Source organism: Plodia interpunctella, chromosome 5 (assembly GCF_027563975.2).
Source record: "Plodia interpunctella isolate USDA-ARS_2022_Savannah chromosome 5, ilPloInte3.2, whole genome shotgun sequence".
NCBI lineage: Eukaryota > Metazoa > Arthropoda > Insecta > Lepidoptera > Pyralidae > Plodia > Plodia interpunctella.
In genome coordinates, this window is record NC_071298.1 from 8,165,729 (window position 1) to 8,180,567 (window position 14,839).

Below are 14,839 nucleotides of genomic sequence, written 5' to 3' on the forward strand. Positions count from 1 at the left end.
TCTACCTCTTCTACGGGCGTCCGGTATTCAGAAGGTAGGTTTTCGCCCACCTTTCTGGCCGCATACGATAAACGTGACCCCCCAGTCCCACTTGAATTTGTCAGTTTTTGCACGTTATTAAAAGAACGCTGTCCTGTGCTGTCTGATAATCCTTGTCGATTCGACATAAGCCTTAAACCCTGCGTTATATCTAGTCCGGTTTTATTTTGTAAAAATGATTTCATAACTATGCAATGGTTAAGTGTACCCACACAAAAAGGCCTGAATAATGTGCCGATTGGTTGTAAAATTGTTTGTGAGCATCAGCGTTGGGAAAGAGCGTGTCGTAACTGGGACGGAATTCCGTTGCAAGTGATACATTTTGGCAGCCATTCAGTGCAGTGTTTGTAGTACAATTCCAAGGTTTACTACCTACCTCTTATGGGACATGATGGAATTAATTGTCAGCTGACAATGCCAGTTAATCGTCCTCTATGCACATTTTAACTAATTTGTTTGTTTGTCATACATCTTATATTTACTTACTGATAATATTTTTATTTACACTGAATTAGTATAACACATGTGTCAATCGGCTTGCATGTGTAATAGAAAAACTTTAGCTATAATATTATTATGAATGCTGGCTGGCTATAAAAGCTTAATCAAATCCGCTAAGAAGCCGAAAGAAAGGTCTACACAAGACATTTTATAAAATTTACCCCACAAAGTAAACCATAATGGGAATATTCATGAAAGACAATGAGCGAATTCTTGTCCATTTTCCAAAGCTTCTTCGTTGCCAAGCGTTTAAGGGGCGTAGGCGCAATCTATGGCGCAAAGACTTTAAGGGCACTTCGATAGCCATAGCGTAAATTCGTTTAATTTACGCATCCAACTTACCTTATTTTAACGGAACTTTCATTTGTTATTACAACTTTCTCCGGACTGGGGTCATAAACACATGCAAGAATAGAATTGCTTTGTAGACACATACATATCATTCACGCAAGCTCGAGCGGTTTACAGGTTTGACCCACATCGACCGGCCATCGCCCCTGCCGGCTCTGATGCTCTTCAGGGATTCAAACAAACAGTTCTATTTATTTCGCCACGTACTATTAAACGCAACAGAAGATTATTTATCCATCATATGGTATATATTGATTCGGATATTAAATTAAACATGATAATTTTATTTCACGGAATGTGTAATAATTGTGTTTGTGTTAATTTGTCTGCGTTTTACGCAGAGAATTAAGTTTATTATTTTGTCTTCATTAAAAAATCTTAAGATTTTTTGATTACTATATGTATATCTTTAGGTAAGTGTGTTATATGAGTTTTCGTATTTAGAAATATTTGATTTTTGTATTCTAAATGAATGGTAACGTAAAATGAAGTGACCATGAAAGCAGTGATTTTGCAGAATCTTCCGGGACTGTTCGCATAAATTAGTACTAATCCGTATAGCATGACTCGTCACGGATAATAAGCTCGTCCAGTCTTTGTCTCCGAACTGTACCAAATTAGCCCATCCGTCTTCTTAGTACGAGACTGAATGAACTCTTTCATCTTTTAGGTCACGATATGCTCTGCGATTTTCCAACTTATTTGCTTGTCTTTCATGTCTTTGTGGCAATAGTTGAATATACGTTACATTTTATATATTGAATATAAGTAATTAAAGAAGTAAACTTATAACCGTATTTTAAGTAGTTTGTTTTTTGTGTGAATCGATTTTTTTAGGAAATGTAAAATGCATACAGTCATAATACAAATGCATACAGACATCAACAAGCTATGTTTGTTATCATTTAAGTATTAAATGTGTCACTTTAATGCAAACAAGTTCTACCTCCTTTTCTAATCTCGATCTCTCGAGTTGAAATGTGATTTCTGGACGCCTTATAAGTCTACTGACCTTACCTAGAAACGTACCTTTCTTCTGAAGAGAGAGCTGGCGACATAAAAACATAAGCTGCGCTCGGAAGGTGATCATTACTGGATTCCCATAGTTTTTCTTGCTTGTACTTGTGTTTCTTTGATTGGCCCGAGACGCAGTGGTTCGCTGAGTAGTCGATATCGAAGTTTATAATGAGTTCACATTTTTCCTTATTTTTTTTTTTATATTTCGAAGGAGAAGCTTTTAATGCGAAAGGTTGAAGTTATATACACTTATGAGGGTTGTAGTTATATCACGCTGCAAGTTTCAAAATAATGTGAGTGTAGAAATAACTTTCAAACATAAAGGTAGTCAGTTTACAAGTCTGCCTACATACGAGTTTGTTTTCTATAACCTCCATGTTCCAAGTGAGTCAGCTCATTCTGGATGCGGCTCGCACTCGCATTACGGCAAAGGCCAGTTACTGGCAACTGATTAAATTTTCACTAAAATATATGTATTTATATGGCTTTACATGGATAATTATGGATATATTGTTTCTTATAGGTCTATAGATAATTCTGTAAAGGCATCATTTTAGATGAATGATGATGGGATATTTGAAGCCACTTTATCTGTTAGGTAGAGCCATTGTGTGATTGCAATGTAATATACAACCATCACTCTTCTAAAATGATGCCTTTACATAACTTAATTACAGCTAGTAACAGTTTAGTTAATGTGCAAATTGTAATACATACAAAATTGTATATTACAATACTTTTTTTTATTGTTGCAGGTAAGTGTCCATACAACTGCAGTATATGTTAATGCATAGTGGATAAATTACGTATTGTACGGTAAGTTTACTAATAGTTAGTAATATATAGTTGTAATGACAAAATATCGTCTACACAATAATAGCAACCCTACAATAGCAATGGAAAAGATAATATTAATATTAAGATCGAAAACATGGAAATGAAACAAAACAGGAGCATTAATTTATTCGAATGGCCAAACTTTATCTGTCTGTGATTATATTCGATGTTACACTCTCTAAGCAGCGGTTTTTATCAAATTAATTGCAAGTGCAAATCTAGCATAATTTTGAGACTAACCGCAGTTAAATATCCGCTTTCATTAAGATATTTATCTTTGTATTGTTATTTTTCGCTGAGTTGCTTTTCTTCTTTTACACAATACAAATTATTTTCCATAATGTACGTTTTGTTTAAAATATATTTTGTCTCAATTATAGTTTATATCGAAATCGATAAGATTTAATATCAGAAAATTGTAAGTTTGACTTCGTTCTAGTGGGGCAAATAATTATAAATTAAATATTTCTTTTGGAAGAGTCTCAATTACTGATAATGCTATTTAAAAAAATAATTTTCATCAAATCATCGATACGGTTGCGTAGTAATAGTAAAGGTTTTGGTATTTTTTTATTTGACTTGCGATTTTATTAATGTAGATTATTATCTATCAGTCAGTAAACAAGGAAGAAAATTGGTTATAGTTAATAAATTTAATATTTATTTAGATTTTATTTTTGGCGACGCATGTGGCAGGGTTTTTCTTATTGTGAATTTATTGACGAAGTGAGTATTGTATTTTCTTTGTGCCTATATATTTTGCTTATATTATATCGTGATTAATAATTAAAATTGTAGTACTAAATTAGCAGAAACATAGTCGATGTTGTTTTGGCCATGTCGCGACGCGTTGCGCGGTCCGCGCCGGATATCTGCATAATATGACGCTGCGCACAACGGTGCACCGTTACATCGCTGCATCCGCTCATCACAATAATGCTAATATAGAAGAGTCACTCAAATGCTCAAACTATTTGTTTTATTTCGTGAAAAACCTGCATCTATCTGTAGTGCTCTTCAAGATCGGCTTAAAAGAATAATATTGATATGCCGTTTCATGGGTACCAATTAACATTTTTACACAATGTCCATTGTCTGTGTATGTCGCGATCAATTCTGAATTTTCACTATTTTGTAGTCTCCGCTTGAATCAGACTCTGACTCGCCAGTAGGTTTGTTTATGATGTTATTTTGAACTCGACTTGGACACGCGTCCTTTTCATACGGCGGCATTTGAACACGTCCTGTTATTGACTTTCATACAACGTTACCAACTTATTCAATTAGTAGTCAATGTTGTGATTAATATTCAGTAAAATAAAAACGATTAGGTCACGAGTTATTGTTTCATAGCTAACTAAGATAGTGTTTAATTAAATTGATAACTTATTGACATAATTACAGAAGCCCCCTGCAATATATTGCGTTGCGTTATGATTTAGTTTCTTTATCAGGATTTTATATGTCGAAACAAAAATATGTTTCTAATTTGGCCTGTTTTTTAAAGTTCCATGCCAAAAATATAATCCCCGCAGTACAACACGGCAATGCAGATGTTCCATATCACGCGTACAAATTGGGACAGGCCTTCGTTTTGCTTGTTGCTGAGATTTTATGTTCTACATTTGACATGATGTATAGGTAGAATTCGAGTGGGTGTACTACAAAACGTACCATTGTATTCCGACACAGATTGTGGACACGTTGAAGGCCTGTCATGTTTCTTATCTGATTAACTTGGGGTCAAAGAATCTAACCTTAACGTGATTCGAGTGATATTCACTATCAGTGAGCATACATCTAATCGCGCCGTGCTTGGCCACGTGCGCCATGCCTCGCCACGTCCTGTGTTCGTTCGTGACTCAGTGACTGCCGAAACAGGCCTAGTCACAACCCTATGTCGAATACGCGTTTTCATTTTCCGTTTTGTTTACGCATCCTTCCTTTGAAGACACGTTAAGCTTTCTGTTTCGTTATATGTTAATTATAGCCAAGAAAAGTTTTGTTAGGCTGCTTGTTTCCGGTGTAACGCAATAAATCCTGTCCAGTTATAAACAATCACATCTATCTATATTTATATCTGCTTTCAGTAACAGGGGATTTTTATGCTTCATTCCTTTTAAAACGTAGACAACTCTGCAATCAAAAGAAGTTATGAAAATTGCATGCAATAAAAATATTTCAAAACGAAGCCCTACATTGTAATGCGAAACTATCTCTCGGTTGCATCATTATATTGCGCGAAGATATATCGGTTTGGTTTGTGGTACACATTACTTTTTCATTTTTGAATGTATTTTCGTGTCTATAAGCGCGGTCATACCGTATATTTATGCTACTGTAGTTCATATAATTGTTCGTGCTTCCGTTAATTTTGTTCTGGTGATATCATAAATGTCATTTTATTCAAGTGCGATCCCAATCTTTTCAATTAATTATTCGATGCCGTATTTGAAATGCATTTATAGCGAGCATTTCGATTCTGACATGTATATGAGCGACGATGAACTGGAATATCTTGTATCCGGTGAGTACCAGCACAAGACACAAATTCTTTTCGACTTTCAATAGCATATGCATGTAGTAAAATTACGAATGCTCGCCACACTTAGCTTTTTAGTATCGGATCCTCTAATACTAAGTATTCATAGTAATATATGCTATATGCTATATGCTATATGCTATGTTATAGGAGGGAGACCTTTGACCAAATCCTAATGGCTGTAAATAAATAAATAATGTATAACTATGAAAAAAGAAAGTTAAAAGTTGATTATACATATATGAAAATGCGCGCGAAATAAATAACATATTTGTCTTATTTATTGACTTTTAGTTATTACATTGGATTTCATTGTTGCATTTATGTAACGTGGCCTGAATTTGTAATTACAATTTACAGTTCTATCAATTTAGTCCATGATTTATTTTAATTGCCAACAATGCAGTGTCAATGAACTCGTTTATTCAATAGTACGCGCTCGTATTTGGGGTCCTGCGGCGCATTGATAAAGTTTATCAATGTTAAATTTTTGTGGAAAGTGGAGTGGTGGGCGCACCGGGCGCGTAAGGTTGGTAAACAGTGTAGTCGACACGAGGCGTTGCGCTCCACGCCACGCTGTAACGCTGCACTCTGCTCTGCTAACTCTCCAGTTAGTTTTGCTCAGTCGCCAGTGTCGCCACACGCGCCCACAAAGCGCAGGAACTCTGCGGTTTGCACAGATAGCTACAAAATCTATTATACCGGTTATGGACCACAAGTGTTATACGACTCCGTTTGTTCTGTGACAAATACTTTGACCATTCAGTGCTTATACAGTGTGTTCTTTTTGTTTCTTAATTCCATATTTAAAATTGTGTCGTATAAGGAATCGGTTTTCTTTTTAACATATATCATTTATGGTATGTTAATAAAGCAAATTGTATATGCCCACTATACTTTTAAGAGGTTTCTTGTAAACAAGTCAACGTAAGTCGCGTTATATAATTTCGTTGGTGAAATGTTCTCTGCAAGCTTTCGAATTCTTGAAAATTGTTGGTTTAATGTCAACTTTAATGCAAAGGTCAGTGCGGCTGAGGTTGACAGTGGCCCTGTGAGGTACTGTTCCGTAATGAATCGATTAATAACTCGGTGTATTGATTGCCCCCAGTGGCCTAACATCATATCACACGTCGTTGGTTCGACGCCGTGGAAGAGGAACCTAAATATAGCCACATGCAGAGTGTGTCATTTGCTCCGGACGGTCACCCTTTACGATGGCATATATTTACATGCTCATATATCACGTTACCTACTCGAAGAGGTTGTGTTATACATATTTTGCATCTGTTTGTCTGTACTTATTTACTCTGACAAAGACGTTATTGACGAGAGAGGCCAGTTGTATCAGCGTTTTAAAACAAGCATTTGTAGGTTATATTTCAACGTGTACATACAATAAATTATGCTAAGTACTAGGATACCTTTAGTTTCATAATTTCATGCCTTGTTGCTTTGACCTTAACATTATAAAAACAACATATTCTCCGCTTCTCGATTCGCTGAGGAAAATTTGTTCATAATTTTCAATTATTGGAAGTATTTTTCTTTTTTAACATCTGTCTTGTGTTCTATTGTATCATGAGCCTGAGCATCGTGATTTGGAGGCCAGTATTTCGCGCTTCACTTGCCATCAATGAAAAGACGTTTAGTCACACACGAATGAGTAAAGTTGTTATTGGACATTTCTATCTGAGATTAGAATATTTTAATGATCCATCTATTTCGACAAGAAATGAAAATTTTGTTCGAATGTTGATTTCCTGATTTCTTGCTATTTTTATTTTAGAAGCAGTTTGTAATATATTTTTATAATTTACTTTATTAAAGATTCAATCATCGGAAAAGAGTCAGGACGACTGACGAAGAGGCTTGTGCCTCTTCGTCAGTCGTAGAAATTAATTTAAATAAACTCGTAGAAATTTTGTAAACTCAACAACAACTGAAACAAGAGTTAAGGATAAGAATAATAAAATTGCATCTATATAAAATTACAAGTAGAATGCGTTAAAAAATTCACGAGGAGCATCTGTCGCGCCGGGTGGTACGAAATCTCGCCTGCACATGTCTTGTGCCTCCACGTCTTGCAACTGCCAAGACGGCATCCCGCTACCTGCTCCACAAACCATTGTTATCTCGCTCCCTAGTGCCCGACCAGCCCACAATGCGGACCTGCTTACCCGGTTTTGTTCTTACAATAAAATCTTATTGTTTTCAAGTGTATTATCAGTGACGCACTTGACTTAGAGTAGGTAGACTCATTCTATCCGTTTCTCTATCGATTGTTTACCGAGGAAGGAAACTACGTTTAGAGACAGGATACATAAATTTCTAGTTTTGAGCAATAGTCTATAATTACTGCAAATGAAATGCGAACGTTGTAATGCGGTTGCAGAATGTCTGCCATCATTGTCAGAATACAAATGTTTACATTTAAAATGCAGGTAAACGATTCATAATGGGCGACGGTTCATGTTATTTGTCAATCGGCACACGTCTTCCCCATAGCGTGCATTATTCCTTGAATTCAAAGATAATTTGATACGGGTCTTGCAACTGGAATTCCATCGACGTTATTGTAGAACCATCTTAATATAAAATGACAAGATCAGTTGTTTAATGTGATTGTGTCAAATTTGTTTACTAAAATGTATCGAATTCAAAAATATTTATTGCAATATAACTGTGTCCCTGGCTGAAACGGAATATGAAAGAAAATCTTTACATAAATGTTTTGATAAACGATTCATTATCAAATGATGTATTTGTAGAAGAATTTGTTGTTTATATAAGAGTTTCCTCGCGGGTAATATAAATCGCGGTGGCGACAGATAAGTGCGTGGTTATCGTCACCAGCCGAATTCCCCGAGAAGCGATAACGCCCGTGAGAACATGCATCGTAGGGATAAACTGGGATTTTTTGGGAACATTCGAGCGCAATAAACGTTCGTCAAGTTGATTATGGTAAAAGCTTTCGACGGGTAGAGGGACTCTCAAGTGGAGTACTGACTTGAAAGGTATATTTGATAAGTCTTTAAAATTATATATTCATTTTGTAATATACCAAATATGTTCAAAACATAAAATATATTATACATTCAGAAGCTAACTCTCGATAAAATATAATCTTAACTGTACACAGCAGTCAAAATCTCGTGAAACTCCTTCGAAACTTGTGTGTGTGTGTACGAGGTAGTCTCGATGGGACATCTGGCGAGCTGTGTCCTGAGAGGCCTCAATTTAGTGTTTGCACAATAATTACAGAGCTGGCGAGGTGTGCCAGTAACATGAACCTGAATAATCACTGACAATAACGGTCGACTAACTGCTGGCCTCTTTGTGAGACAATATGAAATTACATACGTCTATATAAGAAGGATTAATAGGTTGAAATAGAAGCTTTCGAATAAAATCAAAAATATATGGTTTTTTGGAAACCAATATAGTAATTTCTGAATTTAATCGACCAAATGAACTTGTCGAAAAAATGAACATTGAACCAATATTTATAAAGTTGTCAGTTTGAAATCAGTCCTTCGGCGAATAATAGCATCGTCAACGTGGAACAGTAAAGGTGCATCGGCAGCATATTATCTGTTTATTGGTGTGTATGTAAACAGTAAAAATTATGAATTACATATGCATAATTTTTAGATTAGGGTTTCTTCACACTGCGGTGCAAATAGACGCGGCGAAATTTATATATTGGTCTCTATGAGAACGACATTTTTAAGTTATGCAAAACGAAAGACAATGAGGTATTCCAAACCTACTTATGTAAATGCTTCGCACCAGTTATGCTTGGACTCTTTTTACTTCATTTAGATATGTGGACTTTCACTATATAATTCAAAATTGTATATATTCTTAAGTATTTCCTATTTGGGTATTGCTAAATTCTTCAGACCTCCGGGAAAACGTAGAACGACCAACTGACCACTGAGGAATGTCAAAGCGTTATTGAGTGAGAACTTCAGGTGACAATTTTCGCGGAGCCCTGCCAATGGCGACGCCTTATTGGTCAAGCGGCGGCGGTGACATCGCGGTCATTCCCCGCACTTCCGGTACCTACGGCTCCCGGAAATTGACGACCAGTCACTGGTAAACGGTTGTTCTAAAACACGGCTATTATATTAGTGAAAATGTGTTTAAGGTTTCCAATACATGTACATTCGTTTAACAGTAGGCACATATAAAATTTTCTTCAGCCATTCATAAAACCAACTTACATGTCATTTGGAATATTTATTTTCATATATCACATAGAATTTAAAGTATATAGTAAGAATTCTGTACCGCATTGCAATATCTGCCAGAATCAATGTTAAAAACAGATAAGCTGCCTTAAGAGTTCAGAGTTGAGATAAGTGAAAGTTTTATGTCACTTTTCAATATCGCTATTGACGCGTAAAAATCGAGGACGTAACTGCGCAGGATTATTATATAAAATGCATAATATAGTGAAGTAACTTTATTGATAAATTAAGCATAACCCTGCTTTATGCAACTATCATCATTATCTGTCTACATTTAAGGAAACTTGCACGCAATAACGTGTTTCGGTTAAATATCTCAGCAGCAGTAGTGGGTTTATGTATATGTAAATATAGTCTGCAATTATTCATTTACTTAGTTACTTGAAAATAGATTTGTTTCCTGTCATGTATTAAAATTTAGGTTATTTTTATATAAATCATCTTTAAAATCAAGAATATATGTTTAACTAATATATATAGTTTAGCTAATTTATCTACAAAGTTTTTCTGTCAGTATCTTGGCATAATCCGATTGAACTGATTTCAAAGGGCAAAAAAGGTTTTAAACAGCATTTGCGATAAGATTTTTGCCTTATCCAACTGATTCGGTGCAATCGTTTAGTCACGAATTCTATTCTGGATAGATTTGTCCGCCGACCATTACTGCTGTAATATAGTTTCTTCTGTCGATATAGTTTCCCAGGATTTGCTATTCACTAAATTGGATGCACTTGCTAATAGACAGAGCTGTATTATAAATATTTGGCTTTGTCGTATATTGTCTTACACTAGTGGTAAAATTTATTTTCATGGAATTGCATAATGATGTTATTTATCTATTATGTATATCTATTATTTTCATTGTAGTTACCATCAGTCTCTCAAATCACCATAGTGAAGAGTACATAACAATGTACTCACATTACACTTCAGTACTCGTACACACACATAGACACATAGCATCAGTCACCCAGAATTGATTTTATAGAACTCAGTTCCATCAGAACTTATTGCGTAAGACGTGACATTTAAACCTTTCCACTTTCACTTAATAAACACTCAGATCTCGCACAGTACGAAGTTCCTATACAATTAGTATATACGCTATATTACTATCTTATGTGAATTGCAAATTTAGAGAAACTTGAGTATTGTCAGCCGTCTCGTACGTGCGTGAGTACATGTGAACAGTGCACCGCGGCTCTGTTGTCTACCATTAACTTGGCTAAATCATGGCATGACTGCTTGTTCAACCTGCTTTACCAGTTACCTCTTTAAATCCTTTAACTGTATTTCATAAAATATCTATACTGTTTTATGTGAAAGTACATCCTCCCTTTCTCTTAGAACTAGGATGTAAACGTTCTATAATATTCCATACTTAACACTGAAAACCTTTGTAGATATTGTATTTTTAGTTATCAAAATATTTCAGCTTTAATTTCTGAAATACTTATTGCGAATGAATTAAGTAAACACGAAAGTTTATTTTGGCATCTAAATGTAAATTATGTGAGCGTCTACATGCTGCTGTTCCTGTCCAGTTTTCATTATTTAACACCGACTATGATGTAAGAAACACATTATAGAATGTTATTATGAGATAATGGAAGTATTTAGATGACTGCGATCAATCTCTATTTGATTATAGGTAAAATAGATAACTCCATAATATCAATAAGATAATTACTATCAATTTCAGGAAAACGGGACATACGTCACATAAATTTAAACAAACTATAAATTTCTTAACCTATTGAAAAGCTATTACAATGTTTATAGGCGATATTCGGGAGCGTGTTTGCGACGCCCTGGCCGGATTCCAAACATCGCTTTATTGCCTGTTTACCAGCAGACGTCTCCTAAAATCATGCCTGTAAATCTGTGCCATCTAGTTTTATCGTGCTTGTTACCTGGATGCCTGGAGCACTGTTTTTTAAGCTCAATGGTTGTCGCGCCCGGTCGGTGATAGTGGCGGTTAAGTTAAGACGCAATGATCGGTCATTGTACGGATGACCAAAATTATCTTGATCTCCACCGTGCTTCGGAAGGGACATTAAGCCATTGGTATCGGTTGTATTTGCAACTGTTAAAACCATCCAATCTGCAATGGGCCTGCGTGGTGGGTTATGGCCGAAACTCCTCAGTGAGGATACTCACTGGCAAATAAATAATTTTTTAGTCAAGGCAATATAGAAATAGTTCAGAATTTGAATTTTCATTGCCGCCGTGATGCGGTATTCTAATGGGACGGACATAACCCACTTTAGAATACATAAGGCTACCTCCCCCACCCACGTGCTAATTTCACTGATCGCAGTTTCTTTTATAGTTGGCTCTCAAATATCCTCAAACACTTAATGTAGCGAATATTATATAGATATTAAGAATCAGCATTTAACTGATATTATAACCTTTTGAAATACCCCTTCAACAGAGAGAGTTTGTAGTTACATACAGTACATGCTACTTACAAATGTAGTTAAATTTACTTCGTAGATTTAACTTAAATTTTATTATAGACTTGTTGTCATATAATAAAGTAGGTCAGGTGTAATATGAAGCAAAGTAGGTAGGTTAGGTAATGCACGCATTGAGTGCGTGCCTAATCTCCTCCATTGAGCATTTGCAGGGGACTGCAGTCTACTTAACCTACTACGGTACATCGCTTACTGTACTGTGAATTAATCTTAATGTCCACATACTCTACAACCTCTTCAGTCATTTTCTTCAATTATTTCCAACTCATAATTTTTTTCTAAATGGGAAATAAATAGTTACTTCTTCATTTTATTTGAACTTTCTGTTAATCATTTGAAAGAGTCACAACAGTTTACTTGTAGTTTCCTTTGTTGTTGTTAATCTTGTTTTATCTTCAAATTACAAAGAAAATAGATGACATTGAAGCCTGATTCAACTTATCCCATAATTATTATGTTATAGCTATAATTTTTCTATCGATTTATTCAAACAATATATAAAAATACTAGTGGCATATGATTCTGTCTTTGCCGTTTGCATAATGAAATAAATACTATCGTATCGATTTTAACAACACTAGCTCATCCACCTCCATTATATGTACATATTATTATCATCTTCCTGATCAGTTTCACTTGTAGTAGGCCACAAAAATGCACTTATTTAGTACATCGGTTGGGTGGCGTCCGCTGCACGCACATAGCATTCTATTGGCACACTTCTCTTCAACGAAAGTTCGTTATATATTCCACTTTTTGCGCTTTCCTTGCGAGACACCGCTTCATTGATCCACTACTCTAGTAGTATTTGTTAATGAAATACGGTAATGCAATCGCTTATTCAGTTTTACAAAATTTGATTGATGCATGTTCTTTTATGCTTCAGTCATTTCCTTGTCTCTTTATTATTTTAATAATCATTATCATTATTACCCTATTTTCATTTTTTTTGTTGTTGTACAGTCAACAGTAGTAGTAGAAACTCTATGGCGCGGTAATAGTGGTGAGTTTGCAATAAATTTGGGTAGGTTGATGTGCTGTGTTGACTGTACATAGTTATCGTACTCGCATACATATAATAATATTAAAAGTCTCTAACAACCTCTAAAAAACCATAATTTATCTTATAATGTCTCCTAGAAACACTTGTGTAAAATAAGTTTTATTTTAATTTATGCTAATTATGACACCGTATAATGATGTATAATTACTAGTTTATTACCCAATTATTTTTTTTTAAATTTTGGATTTAGAGAATGCTATTCTTTACTATTCGCTTTCGGTTCCTATTTTATTTACAAAGATATTAGAGAACATTGCGCAAGTTTCGGTTCTGCCAAGTTCAGCCGCCTACCAGCCGCCTCCGGCCCCGCGTCTCCTACGCGCAACTGATAAGCTGTTCTCACTAACTACATCTGTTGAGATTAGTAATCGGAGACACGGATTCCATCTGCTTGTTGTGTTGTCAATGTTGTTTTGTGTTTAACTATATTTTTTTCAGGTTTATTAAAAACGAGATTCTTGTTTGTCTTTTGTTAAAACTTGAAGAGATTATTCATAATTAGATCAACGTAATTATAATTTACCTATTTTAATTGGGAAAACTTTTATAACCTCTTTTCCCCCCATATCTGTATAATCATATAAATACCGATAATAAACAATATCGTGCTTTAACAATAACAACAATAACATAAAACATGTAAATAGCCGCTATACCACTTCTCGCCAAGGCCGTCATCTCCTCAACATATCGACGTTGTTCATTCTTAACGCCCACTTAAAATCTTTACATTTAATTGTTCAAGTCCCAATTCTCAATTCCTTTGACGTCTGATGGCCAGTTGCATTTAAAATGCTCAATATTTCTATTTTCTAAATCAATGCATTCCAGTTCTTTACACCCGCTTTATGTTATCGGGGATCAATGATTTCAATTCGTGTCCGTTATCAAAATAATTAACTATCCCTTTTGTTTTAAGAGTTAATACAGCTAATGCGGTTTCAGTGATTAAACCTAACCTGTTGTTTATTAATTTGGATCTTTTCCACTTTGGTATTCTTGTTTTTTTTTTCTTTACACACACATATCAATTACTCGGTCTGGTCAACGAACCGTTAAAGAACTAAAAAACAATGCGATATTATTTTATTCACACGCTGTGTCTAATAAATTCATACACTTCATTAAGTTCTCCATAGAGTTTCATATGACTTCCCTTTTTATATCCAGCGCTATTTAATGAGATGCTTTTTACCCGTAGAATCTAGCACCCTAATATGTGCAGTCGACATTCCAGCCAGTTCCTGTTTACTCGTCTTCGCTAGTGGGCTTAAAATAATTACACAAGTGCGTCTGTGTTGGGTCTTTTCTGAATGAGTTCTTTTAGATATGATTTTTAGATCATTCCTTTTCTTCCTTATGCCCTTTACCTATTTTGTCTTAGGTCAGACTTTCATGTATTCTAAGCTCTCTCTCTTGTATCGTACCAGTCATCATGTTGGACCATCGTGTTGAATGATGCTTATTATGTTTTGTACTATTTAGGAGGAGCCTGTCATTTTGTGTCGTTAATGTATATCACCAGATTCTCGTTGGTCTTTTTAATCCTGACCTCATATTAATTTCATTCATTTATCTATTATATTGTTTTTTTTTTAATTTATGCAAGGAGCCTATCCTTTTATGAGTTATTTTCATAAACCTGTTTTATTACGATCTGCTTCCGTATTAAATTTATTTATCCCGGGTGAATTGTGGCGTGAAGAAACACCATCTGCGCCATGTTGATTATTGGAGCACGTTCGAATTTCAAACT

General features: G+C 35.1%; 1 protein-coding gene across 10 annotated transcripts in view; it reads left to right on the top strand.

The window, feature by feature from the left end:
• The window catches only part of raskol, a 118,850-nt gene that overhangs the window by 62,501 nt on the left and 41,510 nt on the right, over positions 1 to 14,839 (top strand). The window contains exon 1 of one of the 10 annotated variants that reach the window (XM_053745350.1): positions 5,865 to 6,147. The exons of 8 other annotated variants lie outside the window; for them this stretch is intronic. The gene's annotated coding sequence lies outside the window, so the exon portion shown is untranslated. Of the gene's footprint in view, positions 1 to 5,864; positions 6,148 to 14,839 lie in introns of those variants that run through there. One more of the 10 variants, XM_053745352.1, reaches the window with a different exon arrangement.